Here is a 9604-nt window from a genome sequence, read left to right as displayed (position 1 = left end):
ATCTATTTGTCACTGACTGAAAAATGAGTTCATAATCCATAAAGTTTTATTCTATCTGTGGAATATATTTTTCACAATTATTTAGAAACTGTTCAAGAAACAAAGAATTAATGAATAATATTTTCTTACTTGAAATTTATTTTAAATCTCAGAGGTGTCAAAATGTTCTCTATGAAAAAATTAGGGTAAAATCTGACACTATTAACAACCGAACAAACATAGAAACCAATTTTAAAAGCATATTCTTTTACAATTTGATTTTTAAACAGTAGACTTACAATTCCTTAAATTGTCATGTTGAATTCCTCCTCACAACTAAACTTAATTGACAGAAAAGAGAAATTAATTGATAGTAATGAAATCCAGTGTGATATTTCAACCAAGAATAAAAAAGGAGAAGAAAATCCTCCTAATTTGGTGACTGCTAAAATACACGGCTTCAGTGTGAAAGCCCTTTGTTTTCACAATGGAGGGTAGTCTGCTGTGGAACATCTGGCCTCTAGAACAGGCTCCGAAACACAGCTTCTCTGAAAAATAGAATTAACCAATTAGAAGGAGGAATGGTGAAAGAGTCAAAATCAAATGAAAGTAATACAAGGATAAAAGTGGATTTGATTTTGTGGGGAAACAAACCCAGAATATTAGGTGATTTATCTTTGTGTGATAACTATGAGTGAGATTTTTTAAAATTTTTCCAAAAAGCTTAATATTTCTCTTGTTTGAGAGGCTACTTGAAATTTGAGCACAGGGGGGAACCAATGAAACATGGGATCATAGAAACATGGGAAAACATGCAGGGTGTGGTGAGAAATCAGCAGGAAGACTGCACAGAAAGACAGAGGAAATTCAGAATATAAGGTTATGATTACAAACCTGGATCTTCTTCCTTGTGTCGCCATATTGCTCCGCCAAAAGGAATAAAGGCCCTCACGGATACTATACACAGCACCTTGACCCAAACATGATGACAAGGAGGTTAGAATATTGCAAATCCAATATATTTTTCAGGCCTTTTCGCCGAAGTGCTAGGATTTTACATTCTCCTGACAGTATTGTATTTTATAAAGGAAAATCAACACACATGGTGTCCTGGGTATGGATACACTGACGAAGGACACTGTGCAGAAAGTCTAAAATCTGGACTCTTCAGCTTGCAAGGTCAAATTACTTATACTATATGTGCTGACTAGCAGCAGCTACAACTAAGTAAAACAGATAAAGGGAACTTTAAGAATCTAGGACATTAATATTAGCTAGTGAGCAAAATTTCTAACCATTGAACAGTTACGATGCCCTTGAGGTTTTATTTGAATAGCATTCTTTTCCATTCAGCTGTGTCACATTGCTTTCTTTAGAGATAAGAAGTGCCGTACAATATTCTTATAAAAGCTATTGTTATTCATTCCTATGTCAATGGTTTGTTTTACCCAACAAGTAATTATGAATTCCTTGTTGAGAAATGCTTGAGTCTGTGACAGCATAAATAAAATAAAGATAAAAAGGACTATTAAGCATTGTGCCAGGAGCTGTTAGTATGTTTGTTTGTTTTAGCAACCCTAAAAACTAAACATTTATGCGTTATATTTTGTAGAGAGATTGTATGGAAGAGATGACAATATTTATATGGCATATTTGTAAATAGACAAATGCAGACATCAAATGTCAATACAGTAGCATCAAATCTACCAATCTCCAAATAAAAAAATATTATATATATATATTCATATTACATATTCACCTACATATTCCAACACATCCAAATATATATTCCAATTAGGGCCTGAGGAAATTTAAAGAATTTACAAGGGATTTAGAGCCTGGAAGTCCATTTATGGATGATGGCACCAAGATGCCAATAACATGTTCACCTTGATGAAAACATGTGAAGAAAGAAAACCTCACCATTGAATCCTTGGAATTTCCTGGGTTTCAGCTGAAATTGGCTATGAACTTAACATATTTTGGATGAATTACTATTCAAGTTTCCTTTATATTGACAAGGGACTGCAAAATAGCTATAGAGGAATGAAAAGTCACCAAATTGGGAACCAATAATTATAATTTCTAGGGTCCCCCAAACAAAGCAATATGTCTTGGTTTCCCCAACAGCCAAATGAGGATTACAAAACCTATCACAAAACATAAAACTGTTGCAAAACAAAACACTGTACCATTTAGGAGTGAAATCAGTAAAAACCATGTAAAACCATTCCCTTTTATTACCACAAAGTTGTCTTTTCATTAGGAATTAAAATACCTGAGATTTTGCTAAGTCTCAAATCCTTACCCCATGGTAACCAGATCACTAAATAAGTAACACTAGATCCTGCAACTAAGATAAAAAATTTAGTTCTTCACTTAAATTTTAAGTAAGCGTTTTAATAACATCCAAGCTAAAAGTGAAATCTAGCAAGAATAAACCCATGCCATTTCTTAAGAAAAAAAAAATGTTTGAATAAAATATTACAAGAGTAATTAGGAAAGAAAAGAAAATCAATATGGATACATAAAAAAGTATTTTGTAACATAAAAGACTATAATACAAATGCTAAAATATAAAGGGACATGACCATAAGTCATGGAAGGTCATACATTTTTAAGAACATTTGAGATAGCATCAAGTTTTACTCAAGGAAATTTATTATAATTTCTATGAAATAAGATTTATAGGAAGTCATTTTCCTTCATTATCATCATATGACCTTGGGAAAAACATTTAACTTCTCTGTGAGAGGTTAAAATTTCCAAAAAGGACAACAGCAACATTTCGGGGGTCACGTGCTCTTTCAGAACCTTACCACACCTGATCAATAGTTAAAGTTTTTCACACCCTCCTCCTTGATACCGGGTATGCATTTATCATCGCTTCAGTGAATACAGTGTGGTAGAAATGGTGTGGTGTGACTTACAAGGTTAGGTCATAAAAGGCAATATGGCTTTATCCTGGCTGGCCCTCTTAAGGGAAGGGACACTCACTCTGTGTCCACATGCAGGGGCTACTTATAGATTCCAGCTTAGGTCTCAGCCAGCATCAACCACTGGCCCTGGGCAAGAACAAGTCTGCAAATGGTTCCAGCCCCTGGCGTTCACATCATCCCAACTGACACAGAGTAAAACAGAGATGGGTACCCCTGTTGAAGCCCACCTACATTGCAGATAGTTGAACAAAATGAATGGGCTCCATTTTTTAAAAGGGTAGGTTTGCGGGTGATTTCTTATGTAGCAATAGGTAACTGAACACTCACTAAGCCCCAGTTGCCCGGTTTTAATGGAGATAATAAGAGCAATCTATAAGACTGTTTTGAGAACTAAATGAACTTATGCATGTCAGCATGTAGCACAGTATGTGGGACATAGAAGATAGGTAAGTGCTAGGTAATAATGATGGGATCAGAAAATAGATCATAAGGGAAAAAAGCTGTCTGAGAGGCAAGCAGGAATTTAAACAAAGAGCCAGATGAGATAAGAAGAAATACTTTGAAATGAAAAATGTGATTGAATATTAAGCAGCAATATTGACAATATATAAAATGGAATGTTGTTGTAAAGGAAAGTCACAAGAAAACCCCCCAGGATTCAAAGACAAGTGCAGAAAAATAACATGATTACAGAAAATATGAAGGAAAGATATGATGATGATAAGGCCAAATGCTGCACCTCAAAAAACTAAAGTAGTGACACAAAGAAAATGTGTTTCTAGGCACACACATACACACACACACTGGAAAATACAAAAAGAAAGTTTTTATAAGCTAAAAAGACACCTAACTCTGCAAACTCACTATATACACAGAGGCAAAGTCTTGAACAAAGAAAAAAAGAAACAGCAAACATACAGTCAGGAGTAAAGTTTACTTATTATTATTATTATTAATCAAAATTATCATTAACTTAGAGATACTGTCATGTATCTTTAAGGGCTCTATTGAGGTATAATATCACACAATTAACTCCACATATTTCAAGCACACAATTTGATTACGTTTTGATATATGTATAACATATGAAACCATCACCACAATCAAGATAATGAACATACACATCCTCCTTGCACACTTTGTAACCCCACACTCCCCAATGTCCCCAGGCAACCACTGATCTGTCACTATTCATTAGTTTGCATTTCCAAACATTTATATTATTGGATATGCAGTATGCACTTGTCTGACCTCTTTTACTCATATAATTGTTTTGAGATTTGGCACTTTGTGTCTTCCAAGGAAGTTATAGAATTTGTAGGCCTAAAGTTTTCATATCCCCTTCTTTTCTAATACAGATGATAACTGCTATAAATTTCCACCTATGAATGGCATTAGTGTGGTTCCATGATTTGTCACATATTCAAAATAACACCCGATTTCCTTTTTGATTTCTTCTTTGACTAATGAATTATATAGAAGTGCTTCATTTAGTCTTCAAATATTTGGAGATTTTTCCAAAGGTCTATTACTGATTTCTCATGTGATTCCTTTGTAGTCAGAGAACACACTTTGTATAATTTTAATTCTTTTAAAATTCCTTATTGAGACGTGTTTTATGATCCAGAATATGGTCTATCTTGGTAAATTTTCCTGTACACATTAAAAAAGTGTGTATGCTACTGTTGTTGAGTACAGTGTTGTATAAATGCCAATTATGTTAAGATGGTTGATGATATGATTTAAATCTCCTATATTCATAATTATTTTCTATTTGTTCTATCAATTATTGAGAAAGGTATATCAAAAACCCTGACTATAACTGTATGGTTATGCATTTCTTCTGGCAATTCTATCAGTTTTTGCTTCATGTATTTTCAAGTTCTGGTATCAGTTGCATACATATTTAGAATTGTTACATCTTCTTGATGAAGTGACTCCTCAATCACTATGAAATGACCTTCTTTATCACTGGTGTCATTAATTGCTCTGAAAGCTACTTCATCTGATATTAATATAGTCATTCCAGTTTTCTTTTGATTCATATTAGGACGATATATCTTCTCCATCTTTTCACTTTTAACCTGTTTGTGCCCTTCTATTTGAGGTGTACTTCTTATAGACAGCAGATTGTTTAGTCTTATTTTATCCAATCAGATAATTTCTGCCTTTTATTGTAGTATTTATAAAGTTTACTTTTAATGTGATTATTGCCATAGTTAGGCTTTAAGACAATCATCTTGCTAGTTGTTTTTTTTTTTTTTTTTCTCCTATCTGTTCATCTCTCCTATTTTTTTTCTATGTATGCCTTCTTTGGGATTAATCAAATATTTTTCTGATTCAATTTTATCTCCTTGGTTGGCTTACTAGTTATTGCTCTTTGCTTTCTTGTTTTAGTGGTTGATTGAGGGCTTAGAGTATACTCTAACTTACCACAATCTGTCTTCAAGTGACATCATACTATTTTACACCTAGTACAGGGACATTTATCTCCTTCCAGGTTAGTGCTATTCTTATCCTTTTATATCATTTACAAATTCCACATTGCCTTGTTGTTTTTGTTTAAACAGTCATTTATCTCTTTGAGATTTAAGTAATACACTTTTTAATGTATTTACCCCTACAGTTCCTGTTTCTAGTGTTCTTTATTCCTTTGTGTAGATTCATGTTTTCATCTGCCATCATCTCTTCCATTCTGGAGGAATTTTGTTGAGAGTTTAATGAAATTACTCCATAATATTTGCCATCTCCGCACCCATTTTGTGTGGCCAAGAGGCCTGTGGGGGACTTGATGTGATACCAGTCCCTTTCTTGAATGTACACCCTGGTTAGCAGCCCACAGTACACAGATTTCTGATATCACTACCCCACATAGTCTCTCCACCTCCCCAGGCCTTCTCCTTGTATGCTCTGTAGGTAAGACCCCCACAAAGCTTACCAAAACCTTTTGAATTGACTAATCCAGCCTTACTTAGCCCAAGAACCCCAAAGCTCTCCACCTCAGGTCCTAATAAAGGCATGCACCCTGGGTGCCCCCACTTTCTCTCTGCCTGCTCCCTGCCTTGACCTCCCCATGGCCCCTTAAGGCATACCACATACTTTCTCCAAGACTTGTGAGTAACAAACTTCTCTATTTCAATTTCCTTGTGGTCTTCTGTGGAACCATCCAACACTGTGGGACTCTACCTAATAAATGATCATTTAACAAAGTCGTAACTTCCTTCAATATTTCTGGTAGTGCAGGAGTGCTGGGATGAATTCTTTCATCTTTTGAAATTCTTCATATCACTTTTATTTTTGAATGATTAAGCGTTGGCTTCTCTTTCAGTATTTAAAGTTGCTCCACTGTCATCTCACACGGTTTACACTAAAAAAATGTGCTAATTTTCTATGTACTATTCATACATGTCTTATTTTTCTGTCTACTTTTAAGACTTTCTCAATATCGCTACTTTTGAATAATTTTATTGCAATATGCCTTGGTTGTTTACCTCATGTTTCTGGTCCTGGGGATTTTTTTGAAGGTTCTTAGATCTGTAGTTTTATAGTTTCTATTAAAAGTAAGAGTTTTCTCAGTCATTATTCCTTCGAATATATTTTCTACCACCCTTCTCCTCCACTCCAATTTCATATGTCAGACTTTTGGAGTTATTTCACTATTCACTGGTGCTCAATTCATTATGTAAACTCTCTTTTCTATATTTCTTCTTTTTAAAGAACACTTTCACTGATAATTTACATAAGATAAAACTCACCCTTTTACACTACATAGTAGTTTTTAGTACCTTCACAAGGCGGTGCAACGATCACCACTATCTGATTTCAGAACATTTTCATCACCCCCAAAAGAAACCACATACCCATCAGCAGTAACTCCTCACCCCACTTTCTCCCAACTCCTGACAACTACTAGTGCACTTTCTGTCTCCACAGATTTTCCTATGGACATTTCATACAAATGGAATTATACAATATGTGGCCTTTGTGCCTGGCTTCCTTCACTTAGCATAATGTTTTCAAGGTTCATTCATGTTGTAACATGTATTGGTACTTCCTTTCTTTTTACTGTTGAATAATCCATTTTAAAGATATGCTATCTTTTTTATCCTTTAATCAGTTGATGGACACTTGGATTGTTTCCACTTTTTTTGCTGTTGTGAATAATGCTGCTATGAACATTTATGTTCATATATTTTCATTTTTGTTGGGTATATGCCTAGAAGTAGAACTGCTGGTCACATGGTAACTCTGTTTAACCTTTCAATGAAGTGCCAGGTTCTTTTCCAAAGAAGCTGGACTATTTTACATTTCCTCTAATAGTGTATAACAGTTCTAATTTCTCTACATCCTCACTAGCTCTTGTTACTATCTGTCTTCTTTTTATTATAGCTACCCTGCTGGGTGAGAAATGGTACCCCATTGTGGTTTCAATTTAAATTTTCCTTATGACCAATGCTATTGAGCATCTTTCCATGTGCTTATTGCTCATTTGTGTATCTTCTCTGAAGAAATGTTTATTCAGATCCTTTGTCCATTTTTTTTTTTAGAATGGGTTGTCTTTTTATGATGTTGTAGTGATGGTTTATGTATCCTGGATGTCAATCCTTTAACAGATATACAAGTTGCAAACTCATTCTGCAAATTGTCTATTCACTTTCTTTATGGTGTCATTTGAAGTACAGAATTTTAAAATATGACGTTCAATCTTATTTCTTCCTTTGTTACTTGTGTTTTTGGTGTCATGTCTAAAATTCATAACCTTAACTCAAGTTCACAAAATTCTCTCCTATATTTTCTCCTAAGAGTTTTATGGTTTTATCTATATATCAATGGCAAAATTTATATTTAAAAAATTTTAAATTACCCAACAGAATCTACCAGAACCTTGAGTAAACATCATACATAACGATGAAATAGTGCAAAATTCCTCCAAGATTGGGAATAAGAAATGATGTTTACTAACATCACTTCTATTGAATATTGTACTGGAGGTTTTAACCAGTTCGACAAATCAAGAAAAACAGATAAGACACATAAGTAAAATGCTTAAGGATAATAAAAGAAAAAATAAAATTGTCATTATTTGCAGATGACATGATTATGTACCTACAAAATCTAAAAGAATTAATAGGTAATTTAAAATCAACAATTAGTTTATCAAGTTCATTCCATACATGATCATTACAAAACAATATACTATATTTTCTATATACCACAACTTGGAAATTTAAATTTTAAAGTGCTACTATTTCTAATAGCTTAAAAAAATCAAATACCTAGGAGTAAATCTACTGAAAGTTGTGCAAGACCTTCATACAGAAATCCATAAAATTGTATTAAGAGAAATTAAACAAGACCTGAATAAAGGGAGTAATGCATCCTGTGAATGGACTGTAATACTCAATAATGTGAGTGTCCAAACTCCCCCAAATGATATATTCGTGTAATATATGACTGATATACATGATATATACATGTAATACCAATAAAAATTCCAGAAGGTACCTGATAGAAATTGATATATGGAAATGCAAAGAACCAAAAATAATCGAGAAAATGATGAAGAGGTAGAGAAGTAGGGAGGCCTACTCTCTCTGATAATCAAAACATTAAAAAAACTATCACAGTTAAGACAGTACAGTAATGTTGCCAGGACAGACACAGACCAATGGAACCAAACAGAGATTCCAGAAAGAGTCACACACATATATAAGTGCTTCATTTTTACAAGGGTGGCATTACAGAGTCATGGACATAAAACAATTTACAGTAAATGGGCTGGGTCAACTGATTATCCATTCTGGGAACAGATGAAATTAGAACTCTACCTTACACTATACACAAAAAGCAATTCTAGGAGGATTATAGGTTTAAATGTGAAAAGTAAACCAAGAAAGATACTAGCAGATAATATAGGATAATATTTTCACAAGCATAGGTCGGCAAAGATGTCTTAACACTAATCATAAAGGAAAAAAATCATGCTTGGATTAAATTAGGTATATGTATATCAAAAGACATTAGTAGCAACATATATGAAAAACACAGGGTTAATATTCTTACTAAGTAAATGCCTTTTAAAAAATAATAATAAACAGATTACAAGTTACCATCCCACTCAAAAGCAATCAGAAAAATTATAACTATCTATATAAAATTATCTGAAGTCAATGAATATACTAATATGTGTTCAATCTCACTAGAGAGTAGAGGATAAAGAGAAATAAGATTTTTTAAGCTAGCAGATTGGCAAAGACATAAATAACAATAATTACATTTGGTATTAGCCAAGATTTGAGCACTCTCATAAACTCCTGGTGGGAATTTAAATTGGACAAGTTTTTTTGGAGACTATTTGGCAATGTATCACAAAATCCCTAAAAATCATCTATATAACCTTTGACCCAAAAATTCCACTTCTAGAAATTTGTCTTAAAGAAAAAAATTGTACCACTTTGAAAAAATGATTTTCATCACTGCAATGCTTGCATAACAAGAAATTAGGAGAGAAAAGTCTAACAATAGGGGATTGTTTAATATATTATAGTAATCCACATAATAAGACACTAATACTAATCTGGATCAAGAATCACCACCTAAGACATCTACAGAGGCAAGATGTAACATAAAAGAATGAAGAAGCTCTTTGGCAAACTGGACAGCACATGCCTCTTTTGGAGAGGCCA

Source organism: Puma concolor, chromosome C1 (genome assembly GCF_028749965.1).
Source record: "Puma concolor isolate L17-30 chromosome C1, mPumCon1.1.hap2, whole genome shotgun sequence".
Taxonomy (NCBI): domain Eukaryota; kingdom Metazoa; phylum Chordata; class Mammalia; order Carnivora; family Felidae; genus Puma; species Puma concolor.
Note: the sequence above shows the minus strand (reverse complement) of the source record.